At 37.1% G+C, this 21749-nt stretch overlaps 1 long non-coding RNA gene across 1 annotated transcript in view; it reads right to left on the minus strand.

Moving 5' to 3' along the window:
• Positions 1-21749, minus strand: part of LOC105738982 — a 635360-nt gene that overhangs the window by 594121 nt on the left and 19490 nt on the right. The gene's annotated exons all lie outside the window — the stretch shown is intronic.

The raw sequence follows: 21749 nt of genomic DNA on the forward strand, positions 1-21749 counted from the left end.
ATCTGAGTCTTCAGCGAGTCAAATCTTCTTGCTGGTAGAGGGTCTTGCCTCAGTCTCAGTGGCTGTTAACTGATCAGGGTGGTGGTTGCTGAACACTGGGTGGCTGTGGCGATTTCTTTAAAAAAAAAAAAAGACGTGAATTTTGCTGCGCCAGTTGATTCATAAAAAGTTTCTCTGTAGCATGTAATGATGTTTGATACCATTTTACTCACAGTGGAACATTTTTCAAACATTGGAATGAATCCTCTCCAACTCTGCCACTGCTTTGCCAAATAAGTCTATGTAGTATTTTAAATGTTTTGTTGTCAACAATGTTCACAGTGTCTTCACCAGGAGTAGATTCCATCTCAAGAAACCACTTTCTTTGCTCATCCATAGAAGCAACTCCTCACACATTCAAGTTTTTTCATGAGATTGTAGCAATTCCGTCACATCTTCAGGCTCTACTTCTAGTTCTCTTGATATTTCTAACAAATCTTCAGTTACTTCCTCTAATAAAGCCTTGAACTCCTCAAAATCATTCAATCAATTTCTTCCAAATCCTTCTTAATGTTGACATTTTTACCTCCTCCTGTGAATCACAAATGTTCTTATTGGCATTTAGAGTGGTGAATCCTTTCCAGAATGTTTTCAATTTACTTTGCCCAGATCCATCAGAGAAGTCAGTATCTACGGCAACTATAGCCTAATGAAATGTACTTGTTAAATAGTAATACTTGAAAGTCAAAATTGCTTCTTGATTCCTGGGCTGCAGAATGGATGTTGTGTTAGCAGGCATAAAAACAACAGTAATCTCCTTACACATCTCCATCAGAGTGCTTGGGTGACCAGGTTCATTGTCAATGAGCAGTAATATTTTGAAAGGAATCTTGTTTTCTGAGTAGTAGGTCTCAAGAGTAAGCTTAAAAATTTTGGTAAATCATATTATAAATAGATGTGCTGTCATTCAGGCTTTGCTGTCCCATTTCTAGAGCACAGAGAGTGTCAATTTAGCAAAATTCTTAAGGGCCTTAGGATTTTCAGAATGGCAAATAAGAACTGGCATCAACTTAAAGTCACCAGCTGCATTAGTCCCTAAGAAGAGAGACAGCCTGTCTTATAAAGCTTTGAATCCAGGCATTTACTTCTCCTCTATAGCTATGAAAGTCCTAGATGGCATCTTCCAGTAGGAAGCTGTTTCACCTTCATTGAAAACTTGTCATTTACTGTAGCCACCTTCATCAATAATCTTAGGTAAATCTTCTGGATACTTCCTGCAGCTTCTCCATCAGCACTTGCTGTTTCACCTTGCACTTTTATGTCCTAGAGCTAGCTTCTTCCCTTAAACCTCATGAACCAACCTCTGCTAGCTTCAAACCTTTCTTCTGAAGCTTCCTTGCCTCTCTTAGCCTTAATAGAATTGAAGAGAGATAGAGCCTGCTATGGATTAGGCTTTGGTTTAAGAGAACGTTGTGGCTGGTTTGATCTTCTATTTAGATTATCAAAGCTTTCTCTATATCAGCAATAAGGCTGTTTCACTTTCTTATTATTCTTGTGTTCCCTGGAGTAACACTTTTAATTTCCTTCAAGAACTTTTCCTTTGCATTCACAACTTGGTTATTTGGCACACAAGACATATCTTTCAGCCTATTTTGGCTTTTGATATGCCTTCCTCACTAAGCGTATTTCCAGCTTTTGATTGAAAGTGAGAGATGTACAGCTCTTTTTTTCACTTGAATACTTAGAGGCCATTGTAGGGTTATTAGTTGGCCTAATTTAATATTATTGTGTCTCAGGGAATAGGGAGCCCAGGGAGAAGGAGAGAGATGAAGGGAAGGCTGGTTGGTGAGCAGTCAGAACACACACAGCATTTATCAATGAAGTTCACCTTCTTATGTTGGCACAATTCTGTCACCCCCAAACAATTACAATAGTAACATCAGAGATCACTAATCACAGCTCACCATAACAGATAAAATAGTAATGAAAAAGTTTGAAATATTGTGAGAACTACTAAAATGTGACACAGAGACACGAGGTACGCATGTGCTGTTGGGAAAATGGCACCAATAGATTGGCTCAATGCAGGGTTGACACAAACCTTCAATTTGTTAAAAAAAATACAATAGCTGCAAAGCTCAATAAAGTAGAGTGCAATAAAATGAGGTATGCCTATGTACCTTTGGTTTACTTGTGACCAAAAAAAAAAAAGAAAGTAATCTTATCTGTTTGTTTATAGCTATTTCTCCAGTACCTGGGACTATACCTGGTACACATAGAGTAGGCATCATAAATACTTGTCAGATTAATGAATGCCTGGGGGAATAAATAAATGAATTGAGACATCAAGGAAATGCCCCCCTGCTCCCTTTGATGTTACCCAGTTTTAGCCCTTTTGCGTTTACGTTCCAAAAATCATCTCCTGTTTCCAAGTAGTAGTCCTCACTAATAGAGTTCCAGATCACTGAAGCTATTAATGTAACCACAGTAATTACTTTTACTAAGATTTTAAACTCATATTTATTATTTTAAACTTCACAGGCATTTTCTGAAAAGGGGTAAGTAAATAGATGCTCCTCCACTTTTCAGGATGTCTAAACATTTACCAAAAGGATTTGTCTCCCAACCAGCATCATCCAGTTTTCAACAAAATGCTAATCCAGAAAAAAAAAATTGTTTGACTATTTTCTTTTTCCTTGCATTGCCCTCAGCTACCTCTTAAAAGCAATCATCTCCACATTTTTTCTTGTTATGATTATTAGATGATATCTAATCAGTATCCTAAAACCTTGAACTTTGCTAATGTCATCATTTGTTACCTGACAGAGTGTGTCTGTCCTCTTCTAGTTCAAGCCCAAAAGCCTACAAGTTGTATCCTTTGAAACACTTTTTCTTGTCTGTTTAGTCCAACCAGTGTACTTTCCATTTTTAAAAGCAAGATATCTTTTCTGGCACCAGTAGTCACCTGAACAGATAAGCCTAACAGCTATGCCATGAACTAATTGTTCCAGGGACATTTTAAGGTTAAGAAGCCTAAAAGCAACATATAGAAAGGTAAGTATGTTTTCCTGGCAAATGGGTTTCCTGAGACAATTTGGTCAAAAAGTCAGTCTTTCCATTCCGTGTTTATGGTAGTTTCTGTGGTAAATAGCCCTTATCAATGAACTGTCCCATAATCCTAGAACTTCAGGAAGAAGGAACCAGTCCTGTAATATTTAAATTTCACAGGCATTATCTGAAAAGTGAATAAGTGGGCCGGGCGCGGTGGCTCACACCTGTAATCCCAGCACTTTGGGAGGCCAAGGTGGGCGGATCACCTGAGGTCGGGAGTTCGAGACCAGCCTGACCAAAATGGAGAAAACCCATCTCAACTAAAAATAGAAGATTAGCTGGGCGTGGTGGCACATGCCTGTAATCCCAGCTATTTGGGAGGCTGAGGCAGGAGAATCGTTTGAACCTGGGAGGTGGAGGTTGCAGTGAGCCGAGATCACGCCATTGCACTCCAGCCTGGGCAACAAGAGTGAAACTCCATCTCAAAAAAAAAAAAAAATGAGTAAGTGAATAGACTCATCCCCACTTTTCAAGATGTGCAAACACTTGCCTAAAGATGCTATCTCCCAGCCAGCAATCAGCTAGTTTCCAATAAAACTGCTTTTAAAAAATATTTATAGTTCTGTCTTTGAAATGGAAAAAAAAATGTACAATCAAAAAAAAGCAATTTACATGTTTGGCTTCTGCTGAAAATGGTGGGTAAAGACTGGAACTGGATGATTAAGGAACAATTAATTAGCAAGATCTAGTGTTCTAACTACTTGCTGTGAATATAGCTTGCTAGATGAAGAGAAAAATGTATATTTTATAGAAACAGTTTCTCCTGTCTCTCTCATGCTTCCTAAAAATATTAACTCTTTTGATGTAAATACATGTCAATACTACAAAAATCAAATAACTTTAAAAGTAACTTGATTCCTCAACAGAAGGAAATTAAAGTTTTCTAAGAAAAATCTATATATAGTGTATATATATAGTATATCGTATATATTGTGTATATATAATATATATATACACACACAATATATACACACAATTATATATACACACACACACACACATACACACACACACACACACAGAGACTGGCATAGTGGCAGGATGATTGCTTTCGCCCAGGAGTTCAAGACCAGCCTAGACAACACAGCCAGATCCCCCATCTCTTAAAAACAAAACAAAATAAAACCATATATTTTTTGAAATATAAAGGTAAAAACCAATGTACTTTCCCTAATGTTGTCTGGAGAGGGTTAAAGAGCCCTGGACTGAATCAGAATTTGTCAGGGTCATCCTGAAACAAATTAAAATGTTAATATATCTTGTGTTATACATCTTGTGCATTACTTTAATTTCAGTTACATATTTGTTACAGGATACTCTACAAAAATATGGGCTGTGTCATTACAGAGTATGAGACTTTTTATTTTGGGTAGCTGAGGCCACTTATTTCATGTTTGATTTTATGACAGAATTGTGTATTATAATCTTGCATACTTATTAATTACTGATCTTTGGTTTTCCTCATATATGTTACATTTCTTTACTGTAGCATTATCCCACTAAGTTTTCCACTTATAATTCCTTCCTTCGTTCATTCATTCAACAATCATTGATTGAGATTCTACTATATGCCAGGAGCTACACTGGATATTGGAAATGCATTGTCAATACTAATCAATGGGAATTGATTAGTCCAGTGGTCCGGTTTTATGCTGGAATGCCTAGAATTGAGCATCTTTGAGGAAATTTTTAAAGAGACACATATAGCATTAATTATTTGTTGCCCTGCTCATCTCCTCCACCAGACTGGGAACTCTTGAAAAAATAAACCATATAATAGTCTTTCTGGTTCTTTAAAATCTGCTGCATTCCCAGATGTAGAGTAAGTGCTCAGTAAATATGGACAGCAGTTTCTCAGCCTGGACTTATTCCATTTAACACATCCCAAGAATAGCAGATAGAAAGGTAAAAATCAATGTAATTTCCTTAATGTTGTCTGGAGAGGGTTAGAGTCCTGGACTGAATCAGAATTTGTCAGGGTCATCCTGAAACAAATTAAAATGTTAAGTGGGATTGGAGCCTGACTTGGCCTGGAATCGTATGGTAGGTTACCCTGAGAGTTACCTGGTCATAAAACCAGGTTTATAGAGATATGCCCATAGATATGTTATGGGTTTTCTAGGATTAGACAGTGGACAATTGTACCTCTGATTGTGAATTTTCAAATCTTTGGCTAAGCATTTACTATAGTATAAGGTCCCCTAGTAACCCCCTTTCATTCATCCAGTCAACAAATATTTACTGAGCTTTCTAGGACTAGACAGTTGCCAATTGTACCTCTGATCAAGAATTTTCAAACCTTTGGCCAAGCATTTACTATAGCATAAAGTCCCATAGTGGCCCCCATTCATTCATCTAGTCAACAAATATTTACTGAACACTTAACCATATTCTAGAGAATGGATTGACTCCTACATTAGATACTGGACACTGTGCTCAGTACTACATATAATTCCAGTAGAAACTTCTACTGTGCTGAACAGGATGGCCTATTTGGCCTCTAGAGCACCAATTTTTCTTTTAACACAGAACTCAGAAAGAGTCAGGCAAGCAAACTGCCCATAATAAAATGCTGGTCTTGTAACTCTAGTTGTTACCCTCCAGTTCTAGAGTAGAGACCCGGACAAGAAAACTATCCCTAAACCAAAGACTTGAGTCAATGTTAAGTGACTCATTTCAATTCCCACTGGTCTCATCCTGATACTGATCAGGACTTATAAGGGTGAAGTTATCCCCCTCAACTGGGTGGTTCCCTAAAATCTGGTATTTACCCACCAGCATGATGGGAGTGAACAGAACTAAAGCATTCCCCTCAGCAGGAAGCTTCTACAGAAATGTTTTGTTGACAATCTCTTACTCCTCCCACCAATATTCATCTCAGTATTTCACTGAGAACTTCATTCTAACCCCTTTTCTGGATAACAGAATAAGAAAAAAAAAGGGAGAAAGCTTTGGGATTATAGATATCGAAGAGTAGGCCCAACACTATTGTCCTGGTCTTTCCAGCAGTCAAGGTCTATGGCGGTCTTAGTCAACTGAGGCTGGGCTATACTGATATGAAGATATAAAGCATGCTGCCCCTTTTTCCCACACACCCATTTCCCATAGAATTCTCTCTTACTGTCACCACAGAGCAAGGCAGGACATCTGCCCTCATCACCATTTACCTCTTTAATCGGGATTCCCATAAGGGAATGGCAGTTAGGCTACATAGATAATGTGTCTTCATTTTCAAAAAACATAATCTATTTTCCATTTTCTCACAACCATACTTTGCAGTTAGGAAAGACAGGGGATCTTGCTGTCCGGTTCTTTCACATACTTCACTTTTCTTTCCCCATCTTTTGTCCCCCTAGCCACAATGCCACTAATGATATCAATGTTTTCTAGTCAATGATGGAAAGATGCACTAGGATTGTGTGATTTAGTAGTTCGCCATCAAAAAGAACAATTCCCTTTGGAAAGCCGGCATTCGTTTTCTTCTTCTCTTTAAACTACTTTGTATCTCCACTATTTGGAGCAGAAGATATAAGAAATGTAATTAATCATTTTTTTCTGTCTTGCAGCTCATTATAATTGCCCCTACAGAGATAAAAACTGTTTCACCCATGTCTCTTATCCATCATTTGGCATATTACAGGGACTTTGTGAGTACTGTCATGAAGATCTTTTAAAATTTTAGCATTGGAAATCTAATTTATACACATTTGTATAAATTTAGAAATACCCAAATCTTAACAAATTAATCAAGTACTTAAAGTGCATACAAGTCTTCAAAGTGTGGATTCTGGTACTTTCTTTGAAAATGCTTCCTCGATATCCATTTTCTTTCAATAAAGCCTGCCACAAAAATTTGAAGTGTTTTTTCCCAGCTTCTACAGAGGTTTCCTCTTCCTTCAAGCAAGTAGGTCTGACACATACTCAGTATCCGTAACCTTCCTTAGCCTGTGCTCTTTGTAAACACACAACTATTTCTGACTGGATTCAATCCTAACAAAACCAAATTCTTAATACCAAAAATCAGAGTAGTTACATAGAGGAAAATTTCATGTAAGATGCTTGTAAATTTTCATACTGTTTTCTCCCCAAAAGATACACATTCTCTTTCATAAAAATTTTCAGAATTGTTTTGAAAACAGCAATGCATACTTCACAAAAATGCAACATTATCATGCGTTTTTCAGCAAAACATGCAAATATTCATATTAATTTGAATTTTAAATGTAGTACTGCCAAGTCTCTGATCAACACATAAGACATAGTCTAAATTGTTTACATTAAATAGGCTATACTCCAAAACCATTATGGCCATGAATTAATTGTCGAAAATAAAAGCTAGTTCCTATTAATAGCACACAACATATAATGCTAACTTTAAGAGCTGATTAATTGCTCAGAATTAGGAGTATATTGTAGAATCTCAGGAAGAACTTTTCTTTGTCACCTCCACACACTTGCACTAAATATCTGTCTTTTTCTTTCATTTCTCCTTATTCTCTGGAATTACATCTAGTTTAATAGTTTTAGAAATCTAGACAAATAGAAAAATTATTTTTGTTGACAGAAAATTTGTTACAGGTTTTTTGTGCTTCTGCATGTGGCACTAACTGCCTTTTGTTTCAGAATATCTTATCAAAAATGCATATATAGCAAACAGCAATGTAAGGTAGAGACGGCATCTCTCTTTCTGACCAAAGGGCAAGCGTGACTACAGTCTATTATAAAAGATTCAAGTTCTTTAAACTCAGGGTCCCTGTACTCTACTGCAACTCACTGCATGTGCATGTGTCATCTGACCCTCTTGGTGTTGCCCTCAGGACTCAAAGAACTGATGCAAAGATGCTGATGCCCATGCTGCCTGCTGTACCATGAGTAAAAGTGTCCTTTGTCTCTAACCTAGGAGGCCTGTGTCTTCTGGCAGCATTCATAACATTATAACAAACTAACTTATTAGCTTGTAAGTAGGGCAAACCTCAGACCCTTCAGAGTTCCGGAAGGTTTTTTAAAAATACTGGCCAGCAAAATTGCCAACTCTTTGTTCCTTAAAAATTTTTTTTCAAATGTTCGTAATTAAGGACAGAGAAAAAAAAATAAACTTGGTCAAGGACTGGTAATCTCTCAGACCAAAGACTTCATTGCAGGAGTTTAGACAACACATCCTACATAGTGTTGCCCTAATTTTAACCTCGCATCGCATGGCCCTGGGGGATAGTACTTCTGAAAGGAAAGAAGGTTATTAAGTCGGATAGGTTACCTTGCCTAGAATCAAACTGTGCAGCTCTCACAAGACCTTTTCACTTTATGAAGATATATTCCTTTAACAGTGAAGGAGGAAGACATTACGACCACCCAAGGATAGGAAAGACCCTCACGATGGCAGATGGAGAGAAAAGGCTGCAGGGAAGGGAACACCTGCGATCTGCTTCATTTGCCACAGTGGCAGGGCAGGCAGTCATTCCAGGGAGCTGCACTGTCAGGTGGCAAAATTCCTCTGATTTCTGTCAAATCTAACATTTGGTTACAAAGAAACAGCATCTGGAAATACTTTATTCTTCTAATGGATGCTATTCCATATGAACAGTCACTTTAAATATATATTCAAAAGCTAAAGCTTAAATCTACATCAACAGAAAGAAGGAAGAAAAAAGAAAACTTGGCAGATATTTTTTTCTAAAATAAGCATTCTGTATTCTTTTCTTTTCTTTGTCTCTGAGTCTGCTTTTTCATAATAAGCATTCTATATTCTAAGCCACTAGTAAGAAGTTTGGAACTAGTCTCAGTTTCTCCATCTTACCATACAAATTGAACTAGATTAGCCTTTGGAACCAGCCAAAGAGCTCCTTGAATCAAACTGGTATTCTTCAAATTGTGGCCAATAGGGCAAGAAATAAGGCACAGCTTCTGGTGACAGTTCAGATCCACCCTCCTTTGTCCTCTGTCTCTATTCATATCATTTATGAAATTCAATTAAAAGGGATTCAAGTCACTAATGGTGAAAAATAGTAGGGAAAATATCTAATTGTAATCATGATTACCAATAATTAACTTGAAAAAATCTTTTTATTAAAACAGCTAACAAGATTCTGTGGGCACTGTGATATTCATTACTTCCTCTTCTCAGGACATCACATTTCTTTTCTTAATAAATAATTCTGAGCCCCATATAAATGATATTTCCACAGCTGTAAGGTTCCATTCTACAGACAGACAAACATCCTTTCGGGGATAGAGTCTTGCTACAGAAGTATTCCTTTCCAGCAACTTGACTCAGTAACTCAATGTAATTGGAGCTCATGTCTCTGTGCTTAAGAAATCTCTAAGAGGCTGGAAAAGGGACACAATCTTTAATTTTACTGATGTAAAGAGTAAATAAGCTCTACATTCTAAAAATCTTGGCTGTTTAACATGAAGGTAATGTCTTCCTTTAAAGTCTTTTTAACATAAAAAGAATAAAAATGAAAAAGCAGCTTCACTGGGGAAGACTTTCTCTTCAGAGTTGCAAAGTTCTCCAACATGGCTCCAACTCAGAATACTTCGACATACGTTACTTCAGTCTTGCCTTTCATTTCATTTATGCCCCCACCTCTTCCATCCTGAAATCCAGGACTGTTCTATCACCATAGGACCTTAATACCTGTTACCTGCTATGATAGCACCTGAGTGAAGGTCATCTTCTTCTAGAAGTCTTCCCTGATGCCTGGCTTAGGAATGCTCCAGACAATATTATAGTTTTCCTATCCCACTTTGTCAAAATATGTGTGTGTTGTGTGCTATAACTGCTGATTTTCTTTCCTTAATTTCCTTCTAGATAATGCTTAATGAAGTCAGAGATTCTCCAGAAATTAATACAATGTGTGACATCCTGTTATCACTCAATAAATACTTGCTGAGTCAAAGAAAATAAATCTGCTTGCCCTTAGTTGAATATAGTTCTATTTACAGCTAAAAAATAAAGTCCCACAGTAACCTTGTTGTTCTTCAATGAAGAAATACTAGATGGCTCAAAAAGTCATTATTAACCAAAATAAGTAGGTCTATTCTGATTTAATATAGCATATGCTATGTGCTTGCCTAAGTTCAGCACAGTATAGGTAAAACAGAAAGGAATTTCCCAGCACAGAATATTCTGTTCTGCAAAAATGTTTATACTGAAGGGAAAAGGAATTTAATTCACGTGTAAACACGACTAGTTTTAAATATTTCCATGAAACATCTCCATTAACCGTAAACTCTCCTTTCCAAAATATGAAAAAAAGAAGTATTCACTAGCACTAAAGCAATATATGTAATGTCTTTGTATTTTTTTAAGTGACTTACTCTTCAAATAAAAGTATGTCATTAACCAAGTATAGGTTGGTACAAAAGTAATTGCAGTTAATATACATTCAAAGTAATGGCAAAAACTGCAATTTTGCACCAACCTAATATATGTATGTAATGCACTTAAAAGTAAAATTATTTTAAAATTATAATTTTAGGGAAAAAAACTCCATCAGCTTTAACCAAAAATGATAAAGCAATTGGAAGCAATAAATTATTTAAGTGGATAATATTTGTCATTATTCTAAAATGTTACTTTTGATAACAGCAATATTCCTCATCATTTATTGTATATTTTGTTTGTAAAAGAAGCCATCAATACAATTGTTGAGCAAGAAATCTACTTGAAACAATGACTTACAGTAGAATGTAACAGTTGTTAAACAATTGGTTCCACTGGGTTCCCTGGAGTGAGTACATTAAGAAAGAACATGAAATCTGAGAAGGCTTCGCAGGGGAGTTGGGACTTCTTCAGCTTCAGTATGATACAGGCAAATGGAAAGATAGTTCAGGCCATGGAAGCAGTGTCTATGGTGCACTTGGTGACAAGGGAGAGACCAAACAGGATCCAGGAGGGCTAGAGTGTACAGAAGTAGAAATGGTAACTGTGCACGCGCAGAGTTGGGTAGACCAGAGAGGCTTCCGGGAGGCTTTGTAAATGGGAAGGAGATATACACGTTTTAGGTGTTTTAAGATGACTAATCGGCCCGTAGCTTACAAAACAGATTGGAGACAGAAAAGACTTGGGAAAGAAAGAGTTTATACCAAGGAGAGCCGAAATGAAAAAGAAGAGGGCAAATGAGTCATCCCCAAAGATGGCCAACAGGGAGTTAATAACTGAAAATTTGAGACGGCCCGCTCGCTTAGATTTCTACAACAGGCCATTGACCAATGCAGTCATTTCCATCCTTGCCTCACTGAAGCCAGGGGATCTTTTCTTTTTTTTATCTTTTTTTTTTAATTTTATTATTATTATACATTAAGTTTTAGGGTACATGTGCACAACGTGCAGGTTTGTTACATATGTATCCATGTGCCATGTTGGTGTGCTGCACCCATTAACTCGTCATTTAGCATTAGGTATATCTCCTAATGCTGTCCCTCCCCCCTCCCCCCCACCCCACAACAGTCCCCGGTGTGTGATGTTCCCCTTCCTGTGTCCATGAGTTCTCATTGTTCAATTCCCGCCTGTGAGTGAGAACATGCGGTGTTTGGTTTTTTGTCCTTGCGATAGTTTGCTTAGAATGATGGTTTCCAGTTTCATCAATGTCCCTACCAAATAAAATCCTATCCTTCAGCGCCCCGGTTACCCTCATGACAAGGCATAGAAGTCTGACACGACCCTGAATGATCAGGTTCATGCCAGTCTACCTGGCTGCATATCCCAACTCACACCTCTACTCACTGCACTCCAGCCACATCTAGGTTCCCTCACATGAGGCTTTTCTGCTTGAAATTTTTCTAATTCATTTTTGCCTTCCAGATATAGCACTATATCTTTCCATCTCTCTCGTATGCAAATACACACCCGACTTCATTTACGAATTCACACTAATCCTTTGCCGCTCAATTTGAATGTCGCTTGCTTACATAAATTATTATCTCTTACCAGACTGGATGAGGTTAGCTGGCTATGTGATTCTAGAACACTGTCAATTTTCTTGTACCACCCATCACATTCATAATCACTTATGCAATATCTTCCTCTCCACTACACTGTAAGTTTCATGAGGGCAGAGACTTTCTCTGACATGTCTAGTGTTATATTCCAGTCCAATGCCTTGAAATGTAATGTGCATTCAAAAAATGTTTAATATATAAATTAGTGAGCTCCCAAAGTACTGAGTGTTAGTGATTGAAATGATCTTCTGGCCCCAACACTTCACCTAAAATTCAGGTCTTGGGAGAGGAAGCCACCATACAAAAAACATATAGATAGCTACCAGCAGTTTTGCACTGGCTTCTACAGGTAAATAATTACCTCCATTTGTCCTCACCTACCCAGGATTTTAATGTCATTTATTTATAATACATATGAGTAGTCTGCACCTTTGGCTTGTATCACCCAAAGCCAAAGAAAACTACAGTTGGCATCATCTAACCTCTGCTTTATCTCCCATAATTACCCACATATAAAATTATTTTTTAAATTGAGATATGAAATTGTCAAAGCACTCTGCATTTTTAATATGCCAAAAGTTATGTTGAAGAAGACATATTTTCTTTTTCCTATCTTGAGAGGCTTTTTCTCATCTGCTATAATTCAACTTATATGCTATTCAAACAACCAAAACAATGATTCAGCTTCTAATGGGACCTGAATTATCCTCCCTCCTAATGTGGAAAAATGCCCAATTTTCTATTTCCAGTATCATGTCATTTCCTCTTTTTCATGGGGCATTGCTAGCTTTAGGGAGCATTGGCATAGGAAGCAAAATATGGTCTTTCTCTTTCCATTTATTAAACAAGGCTCCAAACATGCTATGAAAACAATGAGTGGAATGTAAGCTGGAAGACAGAGCCCATCTCTCACAGTGCCTTGTGCATTATAGAAATTCAATGACTTTAATAACTTTCAAAAAATCTTATTAAATTGCCAATCTCAGCAATTCCTAGGACTTAGAACACTATCATATCCTACACCCACCAAATTAATAAAGAACATACAGGACTTTATTAAACAGGGATTATCAAAAGGCAATTAAAGGATTAAAAAGGAAAACTTGGAAGAGAAAGGCTGAAGAAAATGGTATATTTTGACCCAACACCTTGAGACTTAACTCAGAGTTCTGAAGATAATTAACAATATCATACTACTATTATCATCTATGTATTTATGTTATAGTTGTTTTACATGCACAGTTTGAGTTTTTCCTCTCTCATGACTACTATATCTACTATAAGCCAGGTACGTGATAAACCAATTCTCTTCAAGAAGAAATAAGAATAAACTAAAACGTTTACGTTACAGAGGAAGAGGCTAAAAGTAAGAATTGTATAATACTATCAAAATTGTTCAAACACAGTCAAAGTCTCTTTATCTGAAGTAGTCAAGAAATGAGTGCCTCTGGCTAAACATAGTAGCCAAGTATTACAAGTTTCCAAAGAATTAGAAAATAATAGCATATGCTGTAATGAAAAATTATATCTAACATAGCCTAATCTATACTTCATCCAAACTCCCTCAGAATCTTCCCAGGCCCCTGACCAGCATTCAGAATGTCATTTTGATTGCCATTATCATGTCATTTCCTTCCAGCCTTTTCAGGTTGGAAGGATAAGAGACTATAAGACATCGGGAGGGCTTTGCTATTGTTTAATAAATCCCTGATCTTGATAGCAACTTATTTACTTATTTTTCTCTCACTTTGCCTATGACAATTTAATGCTTGTTTCCACTTCAGATTAACTAGTTGCGAAGCCAGGAAATAGAGATTGTTGTCTTGAGTCTGCCACTATCTTTGTGACCTGAAGCAGATCAAAAGATAAATCTCTTTGTAAAATAAGAAGCCAGTTGAAATAATTAATCAAGGTCCTTTCTACAATAAAAATCTATGATGGTAAGAATAATAATTCTTAGAAAGTAATAAATAATTAATCAAGACTTACTATGATAAGAATCTATGATGGTAAGAATAGTAATTCTTAGAAAGTTCTGTTAAAGAAAATCATCAATGTAACAATGAAAAATAAGTTTCCCTTTTTATGCCTAGAGAGTATGAAAAGCAATGAATGAACACAACCATCTCTCTATTATGGGAAAAACCATGAGCTCTAGCAGTGTAGTATTTCTCCCTCCTGGAACATCTCCAAGGAGGAAACTCAGTTGTGGTATTTGAAAGTGAGTTAGGCCTTTAGGATGGGCAAAGTCAGGCCTGGAGGAGGGCTTCAGAAAGAGTTCAGGAAAAGGAAGCATCATCTTCTAGAATTGGGGAGGATATCTGTGCACCATTGCTAGCTCCCCTGCCTTTTAGTTCAAGACCCAGGACAGACCTGATTTTGCCTTCATATTTTTCTTGCTTACAGTTTAGGATTTCTTAGTCACCATCTCCATCCAGATATCTGACACTTAGACACCTTTTACTGAGACTGCAATATCTTATTACCCAAGCTCATTTGGTTGTTTGACCTTCTGACTTACATTTCTGCTACCTCAGCCATTTTCCACTTTCTTATCCCAGGTCAACATTAACAAGGTTTTACATGCCAACCCCTGCCACTATGTCCCAGACAGGAAAGAAATGGTCCTTTCTTCATCTGACATACTTTTTCATAAAAGGATAGACACTGTTTATAACACTCTAAATGCCTTCTAAGTTAATTTTTTCTTTCAACAAGCAATTCTTAGGAGACTACCACATGCCAGCCATCATAAATGAATAAGCAAATAATAGATTAGAACAAATACTAAGATGAAAATGATACAGGGTGGTATAGGAATGCTATAGACTATGTTAGATGGGTTGGTCCAGGAAAGGCCTCACTGAAGTGGAGACATTTAAGCTAAGTCCTGATTGATAAGAAAGAGGCATCCATGAAAAGATCTTGGGGGAGGCAGAGGGACACTCACAGCAAAGGGAACTGCTGTGGCAAAAGCCTTAGGACAGAAATGAGGTTGGTGAATTAAGGAACAGAGAGATCAGTGAGGTCAGAACACAGGGAGCTCATGAAGAGAAGTCAGGATGAAACTGGAGAGTTGAACGGAGGCAAGGAAGGGAGGGATTACAGACTGGAGTTAAGGAGCTTATGTTTTATTCTAAGAATAGTGGAAGGTTTTAAGCAGTGAAGTGATATGAAATGATATATAAAAAGATGGAAAGGGAGAACAGTAGAATCTAGAAGGTCCATTACAAACCCATTGCAATGGTCCAGGCAAGACACACGGATAGCTTAGACTAGAGTGGTAACTGTGTAGGTTTTTAAAAGTGGGGATAATTTCAAAATAGATGTGGCAGGACTGGCCAATTAATTAGATTATGCCATGAAGGAAAGAGAAATCAAAGATGTCTTCTAGATTTTTGGCACCTAAGTGGACAGTCATACCACTTACTGAAATGAGTAAACCTCTTAAAGCAGTGGTCTGCTGGTAAGTGTTTAACAACCAACTCTCAAGAGGAAAAAATCCCTGATTTGTAGTGTTTGGCATATCAAGGGTATAAATACTCCCACCATTGCCTAATTCCATCTGCATACATAATGTCACTGAATGAGAAACGGTCACCAGTTGGCTTTTGGGACCTGGTAGAAATTGGCTCCAGCATATTATTGGTAGTAACAAGCTTTGAGGAAGTCAAGAATTCTACTTTAATGTGAACTAAATTTTAAACCGCTGTTGGCTATCCAAGAAACCATAAGTTGCTGTAATTTTTCACAATCGTATACAATTGTATAATTGTATTTACACATGAGAAGTAACTTGTATCTTTGCAGTAAAGGTACCTAGACTAACGGCATTATCTTAACTCCTTATAGAAATACCTTTACTGATTTCTTTTTTCTCTCTTTCTGTCCTCTTTATGTATATATACCTATACATATGTGTGTATTCATTTTCTATTGCTGCTATAACAAATTACCACAACTTAGTGGCTTAACCCGGATTTATCTTACAGCTTTGTAGGTCGGAAGTCTGACATGGGATCTCATGAGGCTAGAATCAAGGTGTCAGCAAGACTGAGTTCCTTTCCAGAGACTCTAAGAGATAATCTGTCTTCTTGCCTTTTCCAGTTACTGGGGATGTCCCTCATCCTTTGGCTTCTCATCCTCTTTCTCCACCTTCAAAGGCAGCAGGTTGAGTCCTTCTCCTATTGTATGACTCTTCTGCTTCTCTCTTCTAAGAACTCTTGTGATTGCACTGGGCCAACCCAAACAATCCAGGATAATCTCTATTCTAGATTCAAATTACTAGCAACCTTAATATGCAAACTAATTCCCCTAACCTCACCTATTAATAAATTCCAGGGAATAGGATGTAGACATCTAGGGGTGGCCATTAGTCTGCCCAACACAATAAATATGAATGTATGTCTGTATGCACACACACACCAGGGCAAATATGTATATATTTCATTTGTCTACCTGTACACGTATATCTATTTATGTATATAAGGACAAATTTATACCTATACCCTCATATATTTCTATAATACAAAAACTTACACACTTCTTCAACTAGAATATTGTTCCAAGAAGAATTCTCTCCCTACAAGGACAACTTGTATACATTCATCTCTCAATATTCATTGGGGATTGGTTCTAGGACCTCTCATGGACACCAAAATCCATGGATGCTTATGTGCCTATATAAAATGGTATAATGTTTGGATTTAACCATTGCACATTCTCCCATATACTTTAAATCATCTCTAGAGTACCTATAATACCCAATATGATATAAATGCTATATAAATCATTGTCATACTGTTTTGTTTTGGAAATACTGACCCAGAAAAAGTGTGCACATGTTTAATACAGACTACAGACACAATCTTTTATTTCCAAATATTTTTGACCTGCAGTTGGTTGAATCCATGGATGCAGAACCAGTGGATATGAAGGTCTTACTCTACTTTCTTTTTTTCTCAGTTCAGAAAAACTGTAAACTCCATCAGGTTGGCCTTACCTTGTTTTCCAAGAAGCTCACAACTAAATTTAAATTTCGCTTGTAATAGTTTACTAATCCCATATAATGACTACATCTATTTATCACCTTTTAATTAAAATATTGGATCTATATGTGAATGTTTATAATTGTACTGTATTATATTTATTTCATGTTGAAAACTACTTCAAATGTTTTTTTGAAAATAGAATAGGTTATAAATTATCAACAATGACAGCTCTGACAGAAATCCCAGGAAAGCAAAATGATAGTGTTACACTTTCTTTATGCCACGACATTAAAAAACAAATCATGGAAAGTGGAAACCATACAGTAATAAGACTCCAAATCCCTGAGAAAGGAAAGAACATTCACATTAGCTTTCCATTTTCCACAGTTCTGAGCTCTGAGCCATTCCAAGAAAATCAAAATGTGATAATCCCAGTCAGATAGAATATCCAAAAGAAAAAAGAAAGAAAACTTTCCAAGAAGAAATGGAGCCTGAGTGGCTGCATGCTCTCACTACATGGAAAGCTTTGAATTTCCTCAAACTTTGCCACTCCCTGGACATTCATCCTTTCATAATACTTCACCTCTAGAGCTCAGAGACCCATGGGCATTTTAAAGGATTTCAGATGAGCCACTGGTGTGAAATACATCACACATACTAAAAGGCCCAGCCCAGAGCTGGAGGTAGTCCCAGCAACAGCTATTCCACAGCTAAACCACGGTCCCCATGCCCATTCCTGTCAGCAGTGGTGAGCCTCATTAATTCAACCCCATTTACAGAAGTAGCTCATGGATCACAGACCTAGATGCCACCTCCAGAGTGGGAGCACAAGCCCTCCTCGAGTGGGCCTACCTTCCCCTCCCCTCTCCTCCGTGTAGGTGATCTTGTTTTCCATGATGACTTAGACACGCATCAAGGTAAAGCTTATAAGCAAAGTGGGCCAAGAAGGAGGCCTCATATGTACAGAGAAAGGAAGCTCTGATTGCAACACTGCCCCATCTGAGAGACTACTAGTCACCTTCTTGAAAATCTCTCTCTTTAAGCACAGGTAGCAGAAATGAACTCAAAACCTGGCACCAAGATCTACCCGTATGTAGCCTTCAGCAAGTCACTTATGCCTAAGAAGCCTTATCTCTAAGACAGGATTAATAATAGTGCTCGCCTTGTAGATTTGCTGTGAGAATGAAATGCCATGATATATATAAACTCCTTAGCATGCTGTATGATGTAGTAAATGCCATAAATGGTAACTAAAGGAATAGATTAAAAGAATTAAAATTGGTAATGCTCCATCTGGAATGCCAAAAACACATTGCATATTGAGTAGTGCAACAAGATCTATTTGTTTAAATTCTCAAAACACTAGAAAGAAATTTGGTCCATAGAAAACAACAAGGGAAACATTTAATCTGCAAACAGCCTGCAATAGTAACACCTATCGTTTGTTGCAGGTATATTCCATAGCTGTTACTGGACTAAGCAATTTTTATATACAATATAATCTTAACAATGACCACATACTTCCTCATTTTAAACATCAAATTACTTATGCATAAGTGAACTGGGGAGCAGAAAAGTTAAGGCTTTACCCAAAGCCACGCCCCACAGCTAATGAGTTGCAGCTCTACCCCAAACCTGCTTTGAAGTCAGAGCTGATGCTGTTGATTATATGCGTTTTCATGTTTGTTGCATCCCTGAGAGAAATTGAGACTCCTACCAATGCCAGTCTTTTAAGAGTCCATTCATACGGTGACCACACGGTCTCTTTGCAGAACTGGCCTCCCCTCACTAAAGGTCCATTCCCCATACCTTGCTTTGCACACTATGAGCCAAGCTATGTTTTATAGCCTCCACCAGGTCCTCATTCCAAAGAGGTTTTCCTCTGGATATTCTGTCCTTTTGTTTCCCTGAGTTTGGCTGCTGGCAGGCCCCCCAGCTTTTGAAATGAGGGGGCAGAATCTTTTCTATTCATTTCCATGATGGCACCATTTTTTGTTCCCTCCCTCCTAGAAAGCAAGAGTACTTTAACATTGGCTAAGAACTTCAGGTCAGAAGTTAGGTAAACTTTGTTTTAAATCCTGGCTCCAGCTTTTACTGAACATGTGACTTTGGGTAAGTTCTTGAGTAACACCAATTTTCTTTATTTGTTGAATGGAGCTAATAGTGGTATTTATCACACTGTTTTCTTGAAAATATTATACGATTAAATGAAGATTAAATGTACAGCTTTTAGCACAATATCCACCACAGAGCTAGCTATGCAAGATATTTGTATAATGCTCATACAATTTTAAGGCTTGAGGTATATTTTCTGACAGACTCTAAGTGTCATATTCATTATGGTGTCCCTAGTTCCTATCACAGTGTCCAGCCTGTAGTTGTGGCTTATCACACACTTGCTGATTGATCGAATGAAAGAATGCCGTGAATGAATCCTTTATCAGGATACCACAAACTACTGTCACACTCCCCCTAGTGGTGATCTAATAAATTCCCCTACTTGGAAATTCCTAACCTTTGCCTTTAAATTGGATACTTTGGGGACAAAGACAGACGTAGAAATAGTTTTTAAGAAGCTTTATACGTAAAGTGCTGTGTGAAACCTCTGCACTATTCTCTTTCAAAACACTTAAAGATCAACACAATTTGTCTTGGCTTCCAGCGTCAGACTGCTGTTTCTTTGACAGTGATACAACGCAGACCCTGGGTCACATAGGACTCAGTTATATTCCGATTATATACATGTTCACAGAGCCTCTTTCCAAGGAGGGTTCCCTTCCAAGGAGGGTTCATTATATGCTTCCCTAGCCTTTTTGGTGTGTTGTGGCTAACCACTCTAGTAGGAGAAAATAACTAAACCAGAATGACGGAAAGGAGATGAAAAGAATAGGAAAAGCAGTGTGAACTGCATTTGGAGAGTGAATTCTAGGGAATTTTGAGAAAGTATCATGGATGAAACAGTTACATTTGAGCTATTGTGAGATGGAAAGAAAAAGTATTTTAAGATAGTTTCCTGTGTGTGGCAAATGGAATTTGCCTTTAAAATTTCTTCACAAGACTTCAGTACACATTTAAATAGCTTCTCCAAGACCTTTGGAACATCTAGTGGTGTTTCTTTTGAAGAGGATACCTTGTTAAGACTGCCCCAAGTGGGTCCTGCTTTCTTTCAGCTTTTATACATACTTGGTCAATGAACATCCATTGCTATAAACTGGGCTACGTAGGTAGACCAGTTTCTCTTTCTTCAATACCCTGAACCATACACATCTTCACATGGGTCCCTGTATAATGACTTTCTCCTTTGAAACTGCCTTTTACATCCTTATTTATTTCAGCTGCATTAAAATGGCTACTTGAAGAACCAAGCAGATTATTTAGCATAATTCCCCCAATGATTAATTCTCTTTCAAGGATAGATTTCCAGTAAAATTGCCTTCCAGCCTCCTTTCCTGTTTTGTTGAATAAATAAGTGGTTCTTGGCCTCCACCAACATCCACAGAACAGTAGGGAGCATGGTTCTTTAGGCTCCAGTGTTTCTCTGCTCTCCCATCTACTACTACCAGTGAGACCTTCATAAAATCACAGATACTCTCTGCACTGCAGATCCTCCTTGTTTTCTTTCATTTTGAAAAATTTGTATTGGATTTTAAATACATGCTTACTGCAAAAATCTCAAATAATATGAAATTATATAAAGTGAAACACTTGCTCTCTCCCCACTTCCCACCCTGATCAATGCTTCTACTTATAGTTGCTATCTTCTTATATTTTTTATACAAATAATACATAAATTAGTATATAATTTCTACTAATAAAAATAGTATTGTAGAGTATGCATTATATAATTTGAAATTTTCTTAAAAATTAGATCACGCTAGACATAATAACCAAGTTATTTTTTATGTTTTCAAATGGAAATAATAATAGAAAGAGAGTTTTTGTGAGGCTCAAGTGAAATAATATATGTGAAAATTCAACAGTTATAAGATACACTGCAAAGGTATCATCTTTTTATTGTAACTAGAAACTCTTTGCTCATAGTTTACTCTTCTTGTATGGTACCTGGAATGCCCAGCTTTTCTTCTTTCCCCTGGTTTATTAAAAATACTCTTACTTTCCCAATTTAAGGACACTCTTTAAAAAATATTTTACCATCTCTGAAACCAAGATACATATTACAATAAATATTGTGTCCTGGTTTAATTTGGTAATATTTTTTCAATCTTACTGATTCATAAAATAATGATGTATCTTAGAATGATGGCATCTTGGATTTGGTGATATACATTAAGTGTATATCTCTTCTTTCCTAATCAATTTGACTACAAAATTGTCACCTTATGTAAACAACTTCATCTCCTTATGTCTAAGCGTTATTGGCCATTAAATGGTGGTAATATTTAGAAGAGTTATCATTTTAAAAGTACCAAAGATAGGAATGCTTTATAGTGTAAATTCATTAAGTATGAATTTCATCTTTTCCTGTACCCCTCTAAATTACATTCTTAATTCTCAGGCTGATATTTAAAGCCCTGACCACAGCATTGCATGTCATATACTCTGTCCTTCAATCAACCTATACCACCTGCTATTCTGCAAAATTACCCCGTATTTTCTCAGCCCTGACCCCGACCAAATAGTTGTCTATCAAAGTTCCACCCACCCAATGTCAGCATGCATAGAATTTTTTTCTGATGTTCTTGGAGCAGATGTGATCTCTTTTACATG

The sequence above is a fragment of the Nomascus leucogenys genome, chromosome 3 (assembly GCF_006542625.1).
Source record: "Nomascus leucogenys isolate Asia chromosome 3, Asia_NLE_v1, whole genome shotgun sequence".
Classification (NCBI taxonomy): domain Eukaryota; kingdom Metazoa; phylum Chordata; class Mammalia; order Primates; family Hylobatidae; genus Nomascus; species Nomascus leucogenys.